The 14,442-nt window shown below is 34.3% G+C and overlaps 1 protein-coding gene and 1 pseudogene across 1 annotated transcript in view; one reads left to right on the plus strand and one right to left on the minus strand.

Moving 5' to 3' along the window:
• Positions 1-10,097: 10,097 nt before the first annotated feature.
• Positions 10,098-14,442, plus strand: part of LOC117168066 — a 17,700-nt gene continuing 13,355 nt past the window's right edge. The window contains exon 1 of the mRNA XM_033353422.1: positions 10,098-10,168. The gene's annotated coding sequence lies outside the window, so the exon portion shown is untranslated. The remainder of the gene's footprint in view (positions 10,169-14,442) is intronic.
• LOC117182902 lies at positions 13,120-14,349 on the minus strand (annotated as a pseudogene).

Consider the following 14,442-nt stretch of genomic DNA (forward strand, 5'->3'; position numbering starts at 1 on the left):
CTTCAGACAGAATCTCTCCAAACACAACTCTAGCTCTTGCCTTACCTCACTATTCTACAAGATCTCCTTCATCTGCCGAGCCCTCTCTCAGTGCCAGGTCCAGGTCTCCACCTCACAGGCGAAATTTTCCTGGCCTAATTCTTGGATATAATTTTGAAGAACTTGAATTTCTTCGACTTATTCTCCGCAGCAATCCGAACCAAGTATACGAACTTAGAAGATACACTTTTCCTCCTGATGAACCAATTCAATTGAGAGGCACATCTCAAAACCTTAAGCCCATGCCAACAGACGAACAGATTGTATTATCAACGTCCAGTAGTGACGTCTGTGCAATACTGCAAAAACTACCAAACAGACAAACGGTTCTTCGCGCAATATATATACCTAATCCCTTTGTTTATTTAGGGACTGAACGGGTGAAAATCAATATGCGCAGCCACAAGGTTGAAAAAATGACCACAGAAGAAATTGAGAAATGTCCAGTAGGCATCAATAATCCAATCGCAAAGTGTTTTAGAGTAATACGTGTGTAAACTACAATTCTTTACATTGTTAATGAAAAAAAATCTGAGCGTGCCTAGGGCGCGCGACTATCAGTTCTCGCGCTTCGTGCTCAATAATGTATTCATCTACCTCACGCTACACGCTCGGTATATTCCCCACACTTGTGCACAGACTTTTTAAAACTAAACCTCAAAGCGTCTACAATAGTTATTTGATGATTATGAATTCTCTTTTGTTAAAATTCCTTTGGCTTTAAAGAACACTATCTCATCGCGTGTCTCGTCGATAGTAAAACAGACGTAGTTTTATTGACTCATTAAAAAAAAAGTGCATTCTTTAAAAAAAAGTTCTGAAACATTTTATTGCAACTTCGGTCTTTATTTCATAAACTGAATTTGCTCAATTCTAATGTTATTGTTACGACTAAAACGTTACACCTTCGGTCTACACAGCAGCATTGCCATTTTTAAGTACTTAATAATATGCATAACCTCAATGATACAGACTTTTCCAATTGAATTCTGTATCGCATCTTGTTCTACATCGCTTCATCTCCCAATAATTTACTGAAAGAGTCTCCCAAAGCGTCTAGGGTGGAGAGTCTAGTTACAACGACAGTCCCACGAAACTTTGATTATATATGTATTTATTTATTTTGAAAACACATTTATATATTTTAGGATCCTTGAACATTTAATTTATAATAGTTACAAATAAAAAATATTGCACCTAAACAGCATTTTATTTTAAATTGTTCAATTGAAATGTCTTTAAAACTATGTACATCATACGTATAAATCATAAATTTTGTATCTAAAAGAGTTCCACTCTAATTGCTGTAATTAGCAGTTTAGTAGCATTAACTCGAATAAAAAAATGTTGACCTTGAATATCTTAAATATTTTATTTTAATTAATTAAAAAAGTGACCTAATTAATTAACGCTAAAAGGAACAAAAGAATGGAAAGTCCCTGGTTAAAAGTCCAGTATATTTCAGGTATTTTACAATAATTCCACTTCTGAAATGGTAACGGAAAAATTTTTGAATTTTCCGCAATATTATTTACAGGATTTTTCGATTTAAAACAAATTATTTAGTTCATTTTTATCTTTTTTTGAGACTTAAAAAAAAACATTTTATTGATAACCCATGAAATCTAGGAGTTTTTAATTTCGCAGTTATTTCTTTTTTTAAATTTTTCAGTTAAACATATATTTTTATGTTTTTAAGGATTAAATTTTTTATATACGCTAATTGGAGATTCAAAACCGTAGTAAATAAACACAAGCTTTTTGGTTGAAAAGTACTTTATCACAAGAAAAAATTCATTCTCCAAACAAAAACATTCTCATTATATTGAGAAGTTATTTGTTGTAAGAGAAAAAAACTATCGCGGATTTTTTTCGATCTCCACGTTTCAAGACCCTCTGAATAAGAAAAAACGGTTTTACGATGGTGCCTATCTGTCTGTCGTGATTGTTGTCGTTGTCGTTCTTTTTGTACCGGATAACTTTCGAAAGATTAATTGGATTCAGTTTCCATTTGGCACACAGTTTCTGGGACAAAAAATAAAGATCAAGTTTCTTAATCAGTTATTTTGGATAAAAATTCGCTTTTGTATAGGATAAGTAGTTTTCGTTTTCCTCGTAAAAACAACATTAAAAGTAAGAAAAAGTACAGTTTTGGACAAATGGCATAAACTGCAAAAAAAATAAATAAAAAGCCAAAGATCTTTAGTCAAAAAATAGCTACAAATTTTTTATGATTTGTTTTTTGATAGGATGCGTGGTTTATGTTTCATTCTTAAAAAACCCCAGAAACTAACAAATTTAATTTTTTACAAACGACACAAGCTATGAAATAGTGAATGGACAAAAGTGTCTCATGCAAGAGAAGCTACAAATTCGTGATGAATAATTTGTTGATATGATGCGTAGTTCTTGTTTGAATCATAAAAAGCAAGAATAAAAATAAAAAATTAATTTGCTTATTAAGCGACACAAGTTATGAAAAAAAATTAATAGGAAAAAGTTATTTACCCAAAATGTATCTACAAATTTGTTAATAATAATTTCTGGACAGACGAGAAGATTTTCTTTCATTCATAAAAAACAAGATTAAAAATAAAAAAACGAAAAAAAAAATTTTTTAACGAGAAAATAAAAATACTTATGTTTAAATATCTACGCGCAATGTGAATTGTAGTAATATAAATTTATTGAAATTACACATTTGTCAGGGTATCTAAGAATTAAATTTAATGCAAAATAAGAAACAAATATTAAAGTAATCATGATAAATACAATTTGTACTCCACTTTGGAATATCTAAATAAGTGTTCAAAATAATATAGAAAAGTTTACATTTCGGAGAAAATCGAGTGTGAAGCACGAGATACGTGAGGAAAATGTGTTCGCTAAAGCCGAAAGTGCTTCAACAAAAGAGAATTTGGCCTTTAATTTAAAAAGGTCAGTGCACAAATGTTGGGGCAATAACAAGACCGAGCGCGTGGCACGTGATAAATACATAATCGGGGGCAATACCACACACTTCAGTCGCATTTCTAAAAATTACATCCTCGATCGAACAGCCAATGCGCCCTCTATATTTCTATTGTCCATGAGCGTCTTCCAAGATGCGTTATCTATGTGTTCCTTCATCTTATCTAGAAATTTATATTCGAACTTCCGGTTTCTATAAGTTCTCAATTTGGTTTCGCGTTTGATTCACTTTTTTGGTTCTCCTTCTTTTTCATCCCCGGTCTAAGTTTATTTTTGAGACTAAAAGGTAATGATCAAAATTGCATTCAGAACCACTTATGACACTTGTATCTTTTACCAGCTCTTTTAGTCACTCATGTGCAAACGACAAAGTGAATTATATTATGACTACCTCCTCTACACCAATTGTATATGTGGATCATTTCGTGCCTAAGCCAAACATTTGTGATAAATATGCCTTTTTTTGAAGCCTTAGCTAACTAATCTTCTTCGTTATTATTTGTTCTTGCATGCTCAAAATTACCTAGCTCCCTATTTCTATCCTAACCTTTTACATTAACCCATCCATTCATATCTCCTAGCAGAATAATTCGTTCATCACGATCGTAAATTCTGATCGTATCATTTAGAGTATCCCAGAAGGCTTATTTTACTTGGCTTGGATCACCATCAACTGCGACGTAACACGCTAATATGAATAATTTTCTGATACCTATTTTCATTCTAACACGCAAAAATCTTTGAGATATAAATTCATAATCTCTGAGATGCTACCCTGCTTTTCCATTCATAATCCGACAGACTCCTTGAGTACCATGTTATCGTGTGGTCGTACAAACACGAGTGACGCCGAACGTTCAGGTCGCCCAAAAGAGGTCATCACGATTTTTTTCTAGAATAATAAATATTTTGTCAGTGAAAAAAGACGTAACCTCAAAATAATGCATATGCATAAAATTTGTATTCAGCACAATAATTTTTTTTTTTTGTTATCATCCCTCAAAAAAGAGTCCGGGGACGTGCGTTCTGATATTTTATAGCATCTCCGAATTCAGTTTTTAAAAATTTTCATTTTTGTGGAAAAAAAGACGGGGAAACTGTAAGTATCACATGCCCTTAACGATATCACGTAAAACTATCAACAGCATGAACTTGTCACATTGGAGTTGTTATAGAAATGATAAAGTCAGTAAAACTGTACCTGAAGTCGTAATAATAAGGAAAGAGTCGTCATACAACGTAGTGTGTCAGCAAAGGTGAGCGTGTCATCGTACAAAGTCAGGTGCCGGGTCAGTACGAAGTCAGAATGAAGCCATCGAGATCGAGAATGAGTGGTATGGAAATAATCGAAAAGGGCCTCACACTACAATGTACAGTACACGCCGAGTCAGGCCGAGGCATGAAGGCAGGACGAAGTCAGAACGAAGTCGACAGTCATTGTTTGAATTCATCGAAGTTAATATCTAACGAATTCAAAAAGTAGAGTCAAACAAAGTCACGAAAGTGCGATTGAAGTTGCACGATATTTTTAAAATAACGTTACATTGACTTCAGCGGACTCCGAAATGAATAGCCGCTCGGTTATACAAAAACAGCAGGTTTACACTGAGAGCAAGTATTACAATGAAACCAGCTGACAGTAGAACCGTGGTAAATTACACCTGCAGTCACATCTCGCGACCAAGTAATGAATGGCTACAGGGTACGAAGAAATCAGAAGGAGAGTCCAGCGAAACTCTTGTGTCTTGAGGACACGTAACGAACCGAAGATGACAGCTTTCAGTATCCATCTGGCAAATGCCTGGGCCTATTTTTGGTATACAGATATGGCTTTAAGGTTGCGATCCAGTAATAGATAAGCACCTTCGAAAGCACAGATGATTAGGAAAATGATTGGGTATTAGACCAATTATTGGGTTAGTAGATAAGTCCGTTCTGTTTTTGGTAGATAATTGATCATGAGTTATTGCATGGGGAAGAAAAAGTTAAATTATTGAAATAATTTCCATTTCTCTCTGTGACATCTTTCCATCTTTTCACCAACTTCACTATACCACGTTCGAAAAAAATCTGCGGTTTTTCAATGAAAAATAGTTTTAGGTGATCTTTTACACTCTCCTCATCAGCGAAAATGTTGCCATTCAAGAAATTTTGTAAGGATCGAACTAAATAGAAATCGAAGGGTGCTTAGTCAGCTGAATATGAAGGATGAGGCAGACTTAGCACTTTCTTATTTACATTAAATCTGATCGTTAAAAAAATTCCCTAAATTGAAAAACCTTCACTGATGAGAAGAGAGTGCAGGAGGTCATAGAGAGAGAGGGTAATTATGTAATTAATTCAACTTTGTCTTTCAATTGTCTACAACTTAACCGAAAGGACTTACTTGCGGCCAGACGCGTTCTCAGGTTGGGTATAGTGATTCTCTGTGTTAAACTAGAATGATCGGTATGGTAGGTGGTATAATGAGGAACTGAAGATAATCTGCCAAAGAACACAACGGATTTTAAATGGTCAAAAATTAGATCGAAAAGGTTTGTAAATCACACCCACCAACGATACCTTTATAAAAAGGTACTCAGCAATAAGATAACTGTCAAGAGGTCTCACTCCTACCTATATACCCCTTAAGCTGTCATTCATATAGAGACAAATCTCATCCTCTCTTCTCTCGTCGGTAACTCTACAGAAAAATGTGTAATGAATGAAACGACTATAATATAGTAGAAACAGGACATAAAACGATGTTTAAATTCATGGTAATAGGCAGGTGTAAACGAAGCCTTAACGTGACACGCGTTTAAGGTTTCCATTTTGACGGTGGTAGCTGAAGTTTAATTATAGTTAAATATATAAATCTGTAATATGTTAGGAATTTGAAAAAGATTTTACTTCAAGCTAAAATGACAGAGACTAATAACCAACAAAATCCAGTTAACATGATTATATTTAAATGCAGAGAATAAGTCATATAAATAAGGCATATACATTGACAGACATAATACGTAAGATGATACTAGGAAGTAGTATTTGCATTATAAATCTCTCAACAGCTTGTAGGCTAGCCACTTTCCTGCTCAACGATGAGAGGGCTTAGCGTAGATAAACAGAATGCTTATCTTTGCTCAACGACCCGAGGTTTTCTTAAGAAAATTGCCTAAAATCCTTCCACCTCTTAATGAATTTGTCTCCGAGTTGCACATTTTCCCTCATAAAGGGAACGACAGAGCCTTAGCTATCGGGTCCGTGGTAGTAAAAAGATCTTTACTGAGTTTCATAGGAAATTATAAATGTCGAAATTCGTTTAAAGAGCCGCCTGCTCGTTTACGTTCGGCGCATACTCAAAAGCAGCCACTTTTAGTTTCAAATAAATAGCCTGCTTTTGAATTGTGATGATATCTTCCTTTACTATTTCTAAGCCAGCTTCGAGTACAGAAATTCGATTTAAGTTCACAGAAACGTGCTTTTGTTGCTCCAGGACAGCATTTCTGATTACATTTGTGAAATCAGACTATTAGATGGTAGCCGTTTCTGTTAAGCGAACAAGGACATATGGGGAAGACGTACCGATAACGATACGAATATTAATTGCAGGATTCCCAGACGAAATAACATCGACAACCACATTGCTTTAAATTATTAATGGGGGTTATATTTAATGGTGCACAAAAAGCGAAAACTAGCCATTTGGAACAAAACCAGTTTGCTTAGACCCGCCAGAAATAGAATAAGTAACAGCTTTCTAAAATGTTTATTGAAAAAAGAGTAATAAAAATTTGCAAAACTGCAAAACTCGGGAGAGCTGCTTTTTGACACCTCTGCTCCAATCACCACTGCCAATGCATACGTAAACTATGTACCATACACCATATACCGTTACCATATATACAATGATGTACGTACATATTTAGAAAAAACGTAATTAAAATACCAGGTAAAATTGCAACCTCTCTGTAATGGTGCATTTTCTAAAGTCGAGTGATGAGCCCTTTATATTTAGATAACCATAATTATAATAAAAATAAGAATAGTAATTTAACATAAAGGACTGTGAACATCTTAGAACAATTTGATTTTTATTGCTGTTGGACGAAATCTTAGCCAGTTGGATTTCATATATTCAGTTAACATGCCATTGGAGAATTATTAGCCAATAAACTTGTATCAAAGGGCATTAGCCTGTTCTAAGCTAATTTTGAATTTATTTGATTTTAATTTGACATACTGAGTTTTAATACAAAAATCTTTAAATGTTTAATCAAATGTTACCTGACGGGCACCAGAACGTTTAAATATTAATATCCTAAACGACCAAAAGATTTTTCATTATAGGTTAGTTCAAACTACTACCAATGAGTATTTTTATGTCACTCCCAACTAGGTCAACTCAGAAGGGGTAGGGTTAGAATGAGATTGAGCAAGGATGACCGACCATTACGCAATTTATGGTCGCTACCTGAATAATGATAACTATTACGTCAATACTCGACGAAACTGATATTAGCGACCAATAATTGATATTGTGCGACCAAGAAACAAAATTTTAATTCAAGCGAAACTATTTTCCCTTAGTTTATTGCCGATCTTAACCTTAATAATTTAAATCCATAAGAGTTTTAACTGTTGCCGCAAGTTTCGAAATGACACTCTTTGAAATCCGATCATATTGAATTATTTTTATTTCCGCCTAAGCAACCGATCTTCTACTACATTCGAATTTCTTAACGCAACTTCCCATTTACCGAACAACCTAATCATACAGTTATTTTACTATAAACACTTTAATTCTAAGTATAAAATTCGTTGGACTACTTGATCCCGACCCGTTAATTACTCTGTTTTATTGCGTAAATTTCCAGCCGGGGTCTTGTAAACTGGCAATGACCTTATCAGACGTTTACTGTAATTCTGCCGCATCATTTTGGAAGACTGTTCCAGTCGACACTTCGAACGATTATGTGCCGCCAAAATTAATACTTTATGCTCCACAATCACGAAAAATCTACATTAGAAACAATGGCGTAGCTAAAAAATTGTCCGCCCGAGGCCAAAAATAATTTGCCGCCCATAGTTCTTAAATCTGCATTCAATTTAAAGATAGCTTTGCCGCCCCAAGCGTTTGCGCCCGAAGCAGCTGTCCCGTTCGCCTCCCTCTAGTTACGCCACTGATTAGAAAACTCCGCTAACGCGCACTGACTTGACCGCTACTCGACACCTCGTAGCGACACATCTTAAATCGCTAGAGGCGAACTGGGAGACATATCTTGGCTAACGATGGTGCTAGTCCTTTTGATTACTTCAATCGGATATTTACTTGGCTCACGCGTGGCTCAATAATTGGTTTTTCAAAAACCTCAATCAATATTTCAATAATCTTAATCTAAGAATTGTTAAAAATAGTTGTCGAAAACCTCGTAGTCGTTGAGACAGAAAATGTTAAAAGGCACACCAGTCTGATGACCGAACACAGAATGAAAGTCCAAGACGCAGATTATAGATTTGACGCCTAGGCTATGGATTACGCACTTGACCGACCACGATGCTGCGCAACAGCGTGTGAAAGCAGACTTATATTAGAGCATCCTACAGCCACTCGCCACTTTATCAAGTCCATTCACTCAACTAATATATAGTCTATGGCGGGTCAGGTGACACCGGTTCACGGCGGATGCAACGTAAACACTCGTCGTGTGCACCAGGCTCGGTCAACTCAATAAGGGAAAATGGCGAATTTTTAAAACTTGGGCGCGGGGGGTTGAGAGGCAGCGATCAAAATTATTTTTTCTCATTTGTTACTGTCACGTGTTTTCTGGTGCTATCACCGTATGAGGCCATAACCTTAAAACGGGTTTTCGTGTGTCGGTATCACTTCAATGACAAGCATTTCTAGAAAACGCAAACTGATGTGGTTATAACATACCCGGTAATAAGCGTAGAATAGAGAAAATTTCATATTTTCAGACTTCAGCGCAAAAGTGAAGATTATCCTATTATTTTGAATGCGCGACTTTTCCATCTGTCTAAAATGCCAGAATAAGAATAAGATACCTGCTAAACGTATTCGCTTCTATTTCCATTGCGACCGCCACATAGTTTTCTATTCTCCCAAAGAGAACGTGTTTTCAATATATTTAATTCCTTCTAATTGTACCGGTAACGCACCTCACAGAGATATTTTTTATTCCGCAGAAGTGTTCATATTTTGATTTTATTTAATTCCTTCTAATTAGTTCACAAAATATGTGTAATAAGTTGTTTTAATTCCTTCGTGCGGAATGTAAATTCTGAAATTATAATTCTCACCAATTCAACTCTGCCTCTCTAGAGTTAGAATTATTGAAACTCACACATTTGAATAGATTTCTTTGTAGCATTTTTTAAGACGTTTAAATAAATTATTAAAATAGAAATAAATAGAAATTTGAATATTTCTCGAATTTATAAGTTATAAAAAGCTTTAATAATGGAAAATAGGTTAAATAAATTCTTTCGTTAAATTTTACTAGGTCGATTGAGAGGAATAGGATTTGCACTTTTTCTGTTCCCGTTGGGGGATTTTTAGACCGAGGAAAAATCGCGTATTCATAGGAATACAAATTCTTAATTATTCTGAATTCAACGCTTGTTACCGGGCATTAAAAAAACTGTATATCACAGGTCAACTCTGCTTCAAAAAAAATAAAAATGCACATATGTAGAGACCAATCCATGCATGCTTCTGTAGTTCATCTGCTCGGCGCTGAATTTCGCCAGTTATTTCCCACGTAGTTAACCGAGCCTGGGGTGCATCTAACCTACATGGTGTGCGTTTGAAGTATTCGCTGAACGCACGGTCAAAGCGTCCTTATATCAATACGAAGTGGAATTGAGTCGTCGTGTGATGTGGTACTTTAACGATTCACGACTACCACCTCGTGGTGCATCTGTGGGCCTGATAGTGTGGGTGAAGGTGTGTGTGTGTGTGTAATGTGACAGCCGGCAAGGCCGGTGTTAGAATGCCTGATAAACAACATAAAAGAATATTCGAAGGCATTAATAAATGTCCAATAAGGACATGATGTTTCCCTCTAGTCTGGCGACGGTTCGTATTGTCGGCGCTACAATCTCCAAGCCTCAAGAAGATTATTTCTCATAAAATGCCATCCTACTCGGAGCTCATGTAAGTTGACGGTTTGTTTTGATTCTTTGCCCGATCAAGTACTGACTTTTAATTAATTTTTTTTTAATTTCACTCAAAATGACATTGAATAGGCGTGACCAGAATATCAACTTGGACGTGGTAAGATTTACCACGTCACAATCTGTAAACAACAAGTTTTAGAGATGCAAATTATTATTAATGACAATAATATTAATATTTTTTGCTCGAAAACTTTTTATGGGAGTTACTGTGATAGTGATTGAAAATCTACGTTATAGGCTGATACTTTTGTTTTAAGATAACTTCTTTTTTTCTGAGTAATTTTTATAACTCTATATGAAAATATGAAAGGTAATCTATGTTTTCAATTCTGTTAACATAATTTGTAAAATTTAAATTAGTTTTTGAAAGCTTTCATTGAGCCATCACAGTAGATACTATATAAGTTTGCAATATTAAATCAGCCTTACTTAAGAGGTACCACTCTAGGATTTTGGAAAAATCAGTTTTTTTGGTTAAACAATATTTACGATCATAAAACCAATACGCAGTTGGCCCGATACTTATGGTGTAGGTACCGCAAATGAGAGGTGAAAATATTTTTTTGATTTAAGTGCTCGTAAAATTTTCAAGGCGTTTTTCGTAAAACAACTTTTTTCAAACTGGGAGAACGTATTATTTGAACACCGTTGCATGAATCGATCTTAAATTTTAATAATAGCCTTACAATTACATTCTCTGTCGAAGTACGTGGCCGTTTTTTTATTGAATGTAAACTTTTTGTTTTATAAACAATTCACAGTTTTTTGTACAAATCAATTCATTTCTTCAAAAGTGCCCTATTTCTGCAAAATTTTATTTAAAAAACCGAGAGGTTCTATATCCAATAGTATATAAATCATTAAATTTCTCAGTTTTTTTTCCAGGTCTTATACTTTATGAGGAAACCGTCCTCCCAAAAAAGTGTTATAAAAAAATACATTTTTCAAAAATGGATCTGTGACCGCTATTTTGTAATTTTCTATCCAAATTTAAATTAAATGTTTTTCCAAACTTTAATATGTGTTAAATAAAACCTCTAAAAAGAAATCCTATAATTTGTTTCATGTTATTAAAATCAATCATCAACGTTAGGCTTTTCTCGGGCGCTAGAGTAGTGTTGACCTGGGTCGCATTTTTTAAGGTATAATTTTAATTTTTACATAACGTGTCCCAGTAGGAAATTTTATTGTGCATATTTTTAGTCCTTTAAATAAATGTGATAACTTTATTAGTTTTCGAAATAATCAATCAAATGTTATTTTTTTCTGCAATAGCCATAAGTTCTACAATAATAGGAATTTTGTGATCAAATTTTTGGAAAATATGCACCATCATATAACGAAACTAACGGTACTTATAGAATTTCAATGAATTGTCACTAAAAATTTGTAACGATTTTTCTTCTTCTCATGGCGTAAATTAGATATTGAAAGTTTCAAACGCCTCGGGAGTAGAACGAATTTTCAGAAAATTTAAATAGTGGTTACCTGAACTTTTATTATGATTCAAGGAAATTAAAAAAAATCAGGCAATTATGTTTTATAGTTTTAAAGTGATAATTGCTTTAAGATCTCAGCGCTGTCCCGTACGCAGGCTTGACCCACCAATAGTCCGTTGTTATACAGACGTTGATATTGCAGGACGAGCCTGCACGCGTGCGAGACAGCGCTGAGATCTTAAATCAGGTTCGACTCCCGAAGCGTTTAAAACTTTCAATATCTTATTTACGCCATGAGAAAAATAAAAATAGTTATAATTTTTGAGTGACAATTCATTGAAATTCTATAAATACCCTTAGTTTTGTTATACGATGGTCAATATTTTCTGACATTTTGATTAAAAAATTCTTATCATTGTAGAACTTATGGTGAGTTGAGCACAAAAATTTGTATTTTGAGATCGCAGAAAAAAGTAATATTTTGCTGATTATTTTGAAAACAAATAATGTCTTCACATTTATTTATACGACTGAAAATATGCGCAATAAAATTTTCTAGTGGTAAATGTTATTAAAAAGTTAAAATTAGACCTGAAAAAATATGACCCAGGGGCCAACTAAAACGACGGCGTTTTGGACGTATCCCCTTTTGATCGCCAGCGGTGCAATTCATAAATGTTCATATAAGTTTTAAAGAAATTTTTTAAACAATTTTGTTCGTTGAAACTGACACTTATCTAAGTCAAAGAGATAAGGCGTACAGTAGAGCTGAAAAGTATATAAGATAATAAAGGACTGGAATATTGTTTAATTATATTTTTTATCTAATTCTTTATTAATGGTTGTACGTTAGTCAGTATTTCTTCTAATTATAACATGAGGCTTGTTTGCACTTTGGTCTGATCAATAACCGTGGTTCTCAATTCTATTGGTGAATTTAATAGTGTTATATGTCTCTAATTTAAGGTATTTTTTTATAATCTTCAAGGAAACCAGAATTTTTGCAATGTAATCTACGGTGAAAGCATACAAATGCCTAACTTGGCGCATCCTGGTCCTCACCGACCCATCTATACACATCTAAATTGCGACGGACACAGATGAAGCACTCTCAACTGTGCAAGTTGAAATTTAGGCCTGCACAGATGGGAGTGTCCCACTTGTCCACCTGCACATTAGGTACCATCAAATAACTATGCACGTTTACGTATATTTAATAGAGTTTTTAAGGTTTACTTATAGTATATATGAAAACTTTCGTTTTTTCGAAATAATCACTTTCATTAAAAATAATTTGCATGCGATTTTATTTTTAATTATTTTACTCCAGGCACATTTAAAGTAGTTTATAACCATTTAAACATTAACTAATGCTGCTAATATTTGTTTCACTTGGATTATTATAAACTCGATTATCTATGTAAAACAGCCATTAAATTAAAAAAATTAAAACTTATTTTCCAAATTACTTTCATATAACTCCAAGCTGTACATTTACAGCCCTGTGATATTATTTATTTGTCCCAAAAATCTAACCCTGCAACATTTAATGAAACAAATCTTCAAAGCATCTTGGTTTAATCTTGCAGTCATAGTGTATGGAAAACTCGCACTTCTTCACAAGTAATTGGCATATTTCTAACGCAGCTCGTAATTACACCTGTAACCCGCAACAAGTTGATTGCAGTAGAAAATCGCACTGTTTTATTTTTGTTTCTTCCTCCCATAAATCAAGGTACTCAATGAATTGCTTTATATTCTGGAAAAAGAAGATGAAGAATTTGTAATGATATTTATTTAACAATTAAAACATCTTTCAGAATATGAATAACCAAATTAGAGCAATAATAAACGACACAAGTAACACTACCCAAGTATCACTTACCGATTTGAACCAAACTTTGCGCATCAATAAAACACTAAAAAATAACGAACCCGTGTTTTTTTTTTTTTTTGCAGGATACGCTTACTAGGGGTAGAAACCACCCTTACCAAACCATAAGCAGCCTAGTCCACTTATCCCTGGGATCAGCGCGTTTAATCGCTCGTTCATCTTAAAATAATTGAATTCCACACTATAATGTAGCCCGTCTAATCACCCACCCCTTAAATAACGTAACCCACTTAAACACCCACCTCTAACCTACCTAACCTCGAGAAACTACCCCTATCAAACCACAAGGGGGCTAACCCACCTGAGCCTGGGAAAAGCGAGTTTACTCGCTTATTTTCCTTGTAAAAATTTAATGCCGCACCATAAGACGTTTAATTTTTAGTGTTTTATTGATGTGCAAACTTTGGTTCTAATCAGTGAGTGACACTTGGGTAGTGTTATTTGTTAGAGATTTAAACATGAACTGCACATTACACATAGCATTGCCGGTATTTAAATTATGAATTAAGGTACGACTATTCATTGCTGTTATCAGTGATTTAACTCTTCGTGGAAAGTTGACCAATGTACCGCTGGTGGCAAGATCAGTGTGCATACCTCGCATTAGTTCCATTGCATCTGCTAGACCAAAGAGCTAAAATTCAAATAAAAACAATTGAGAACTCAAGAAAGTGGTACACATAACAAGTAATAACGTGTTAAATACACTTACCTGGAAAGCTAATACCACATTCATTTTGTTGAAGTAGAGTGGATTTAAGTGCTCTTTTTCCAACTTAAAATTGATTTTCAGATTAATAGCATTTTCATCTTCTATCTTCAGCAAAGCGTACCAGTGTCTCAAAGATATAATCCCGTCAGGTGTCTAAAAAGAGAATAAATTTTATTATTTCAATCACAAACAAATATATATTTTAT

Source organism: Belonocnema kinseyi, chromosome 2 (assembly GCF_010883055.1).
Source record: "Belonocnema kinseyi isolate 2016_QV_RU_SX_M_011 chromosome 2, B_treatae_v1, whole genome shotgun sequence".
Lineage (NCBI taxonomy): Eukaryota > Metazoa > Arthropoda > Insecta > Hymenoptera > Cynipidae > Belonocnema > Belonocnema kinseyi.